Here is a 4244-nt window from a genome sequence, read left to right on the forward strand (position 1 = left end):
GAGTGCATTGGCTTGCAAGAAGAGCCACGTAGGCATCGAACCAACTGCTTATCACCTATAGCGCGCTAATAAGAAATCCCACTGTGACCCTGTACACAAGTATCACAAACAACAGCATCAATGAAAACAGCACGCGCCTCGGTGTCCACCGCGCGCACCCTCGTCCGTTTGAATACAACGCAGTGAGCTCGGTTCTAGCGAAAGTTAACTAGCTAATCTCACCTTAGCATTCATTTGCGTCGCTCAAAAGAGTTACACAATTGTGAATCGCACGGTGGTGGCTTGCAACAACCGCAGGCTAGACGAGGGACACGACGGGCGCTCAGCTCGTAGGGCAAGAGGACTGGCTCGTTATTCTTTCTCCGACGCACACACGCAAACCAACGAAGCCATGCGAATTGAGCTAAGACACAGTAGGCTCAATCATTTAACGCTTGCACTGGAAAGAACAAATAAACGCTGCCTGTAGAAAACTCGCTTTCAGCTGTTACACACTGGCCCGTGCCCGGCAATATTTTCCTCGTGCTTTGCTTTGTTGCGTACCCACATGAGCTATCTTTGTCAAATATAAAACTTACCTAACTGAAATGCGCCCGCTGCCGCGCGGCTCGTACTCTTCTCCAAGGGAGTAGAGGAAGCGAGCCACTTCAAAGCGACAAAATGCGCATCGACGAGCTTATGATTACCTCTTGCTTTTAATCATCATTCCACTCTGGTTGCCTCTACCAGGGTCCAACCAAAGGCGACAACTGAGCTGCACGAACGACCGCCACGTCGCAACTCGGACAGACTGACGGCGACTGAAATGGGAGCAACACAGCACACAGTGGCGAGCGCAAATGCAATCGAGCAAAGCTCGCCTTGCGAGGGCGAAAAGCAATGCTACCACGCCTTGCAAATACATGCGGTTGCGCTCGCTCACCTGACCCAAGTTCACCGCGCGTCTCGTGCGGCCGAATGCGAGATAATGGCATGCAAAAGAGGGCTAACGGAGCAGGAGATCGCAAATCCTGCGCGTCACTGCCGAAGCACCAGGTGGGTAGCCCTGAAGAGGGCTGTTGGGTTCTTCAGAGGAGCTGATGCGCTGCTTGCAGACGACGGCGCGCACGCGTGCTGCTTAGCCTCCGAAACCGTAGAGGGTGCGGCCCTGACGCTTGAGGGCATACACCACGTCCATGGCGGTCACGGTCTTGCGCTTGGCGTGCTCAGTGTAGGTGACGGCGTCCCGGATCACGTTCTCGAGGAACACCTTGAGCACACCGCGTGTCTCCTCGTAGATCAGGCCAGAGATACGCTTGACACCACCACGGCGAGCGAGGCGACGGATGGCAGGCTTGGTGATGCCTTGGATGTTGTCACGCAACACCTTACGATGACGCTTCGCGCCACCCTTGCCGAGCCCCTTGCCGCCCTTGCCACGTCCAGACATCTCGGCTGTTGCTGCTGCTTCGAAGCGAGTCAGGAGAGCGAATGCCGAGTCCCTGCGCCGCGACCGAGCGAGGAAGCCGCGCCGCAAAAAAGAGGGCGAGGAGGCGAAACGCGCGCCGATTGGCTCACGGGCAGCGCGGCCTCTCTTCGCGAGTGAGTCGCGGGTGGCTGCACTGAGCCCTTCTTAGGCCACGCACTGAGTTCGAGACAAGTGGCTTCGTAACACAATCGCGGAGCTTACTTTTTTTTTTTTTTTTTCTCATGTTGTTTCTCTTTGGCACCTCTGACTGCTGATGTTCAACCCGCCTCACTTCTTCTTTTGCTCGACGCGCCAAGAGAAAAAAAAAAAATAAATAAATGAACGTGTCAACAACGTTATTGTCCTATGCTGCACGCACTCACTGCTCGTGTCGCGCCCCAGGAACAAGTTTATTGTGTTCTCGTAATTATGATTACTCGTTCTGTTCACCGGTAGCTCGGATACGCTTGCAAGTGCACTCTGGTCATTGCCGCAAAGCACACCGTGCGCACAACTTCAAACTCAGCCACGCCAACATCGTTCCCTTGATCACTAGTCGCAAAACAGGGCGCGTTCATGCTCTCTTCGCCTCAGGCGTTTCAAATTTCGCACGCCGGCACCGCTCACTGGTGCCTACACGACCGTCAAATTTCGTCGCGATAGCTTACGTAGCCTCGCAGATAACGTCACCGAAACCAGCGTAAGACGCGCGCGCGAGCCCAATTCAGCATTCTAGGGGACGGAAGAGAGAGAGGGCATTGTTGACGGCGCTCCGACCTCCTCCCTCTCCCGTCGCCCCGTACGAAGGCAGCTATACGCAGGGCGCGCGCGAAACCGCTAGCTATGTAAGTGTGCGGAGAGCTTACATTTGTAATAATTCACTTTTATACTCTGTTTTCTTCACTACCCTTTCTTATCCCTTTCCCCTCACCCGTACAGCGCCGTGAAGGTGCCCTCGCACGAGAGGCAGTAACAGCGCTGTACTTATCTCTTCCTTTTCCCCCTTTTAAAGCCACTCACACATACATTTGTAATAACAGTGTAAAATATCCCTTACGCACTGCTGCTTCGTGAACGTGCTAACCCATTTCCGCTCGCCAGCCACTGCTACAGCGATGCGGCACTGGCATGGCGCGGCTCTGAATTTCAGTCCGGAGCACTGCTGCCTACGTGCGGGCGGCCGCCGAGAGGGCATTCTAGCAGCCATGAAGGCACACCTCAGGACCCGCTTTTAAAAGCGCGTCGAAACAAGAGAAGACATAAAGCGTGAAAAAAACAAAAGAGGGATGAGGGCTGCCTGCTTTTAAAAGTTACGCTACACCAGAATTAAGTAAATGTGCAGCAACGACCGCCTCATCGTCCTAGGTGTGTGAAACACGCGCCGTGGTAATTAGTGCAGGCGAACGTGGCCGCTCGCGCAGAGTCGCCTCACGCGCCCCATCCCATACTTGCTTTGTGCGTGTTGTTGTGCTGAGCCCATGGCTTCCTGTGCGGCTCTGCTACAAAAGTTGTAGCACACGCGCTGTCCGACAGCGCGCGCCGCGTGTTTGTAAACAAGAAGTAGTAGTAAGTGACGTTGAACTGGTAAAAGAAGAGAAGAGTGCAGTACCGCAACAGTCTCTCGCTTAGGAGGTCACCTCAACAGTACTGCACGGGGGAGGGTAAGGCGAATAAAGGAGTGAAGAGAAACAAATACGGGAGAGGACGAGCGTAAGGCCGTGAAGAAAAGAAGCGTGAAACGGCGCCGATGGCCGCGTGGTAAGGTTCGACGACTCAAAGAAATCAATGAGAGCTGGGAAGGCTCTTTTGAGTAAACCCGCAAGACCCCTAGGAAACAGAAAGTCCTCGGGACGGGCTATGGGGAGTCCTGGGCGTCGATTAGGATTTCACGAGCTGAGATATATGCGGCGCAGTCGAGAAGTACGTGTGCGAGAGTTTCATCAACGCCAGCAGTGCAGTTCTGGCAAACGGAACTGAATGGCGAGACATCCGCTGCGCTGTGTTGAAGCAGCCAATGCGGAGTAAAATGGCCCTATCGGCGCGTGAGAGTCCCTTTTTGTGTGTGTGTTGTTGTGCTGAGCGCATGGCGTTCTGTGCGTTTCTGCTACAAATCTTTCAGCGCACGCGCTGTCACAACGAGAACGCAAACAGCGCGCGCCTGGCGTTTGCAAACGAGGAAGCGTCAAACAGAGGGAACGGACGGAATTGTCGAGATTCTCGCTACATCCCAATGCCAATGCAGACACCTTGGGTGGCTCTGAGAAGAGCCGTTGGGTGTTGGCTGCGCGGACGAGCGCTCGGTCGCCTACTTGGAGCTGGTGTACTTGGTGACGGCTTTGGTGCCCTCGGACACGGCGTGTTTGGCCAGCTCACCGGGCAACAGCAGACGCACGGCCGTCTGGATCTCCCGGCTCGTGATGGTCGAGCGCTTGTTGTAGTGAGCCAGACGGGACGACTCCGCGGCGATACGCTCGAAGATGTCGTTCACGAAGCTGTTCATGATAGACATGGCCTTGCTGGAGACTCCAGTGTCCGGGTGCACCTGCTTCAGCACCTTGTAGATATAGATGGAGAAGCTCTCCTTCCTGCGGCGCTTCTTCTTCTTCTTGTCGGTGGCGCGCACGTTCTTCTGCGCCTTGCCGGCCTTCTTCACGGCCTTACCGCTGGGCTGGGGAGGCATCGCGGCAGTGTCAGTAGCCGAACAAACGAGATCGGAATACGCGCGACCGGTCGCGTGCGCCGCGCTTTTATGGCGGGAGGGTGGTGTTGACGGGACCTCGCATTGCCGCGCTCGCCA

Source organism: Dermacentor albipictus, unplaced genomic scaffold (assembly GCF_038994185.2).
Source record: "Dermacentor albipictus isolate Rhodes 1998 colony unplaced genomic scaffold, USDA_Dalb.pri_finalv2 scaffold_174, whole genome shotgun sequence".
NCBI classification, from domain to species: domain Eukaryota; kingdom Metazoa; phylum Arthropoda; class Arachnida; order Ixodida; family Ixodidae; genus Dermacentor; species Dermacentor albipictus.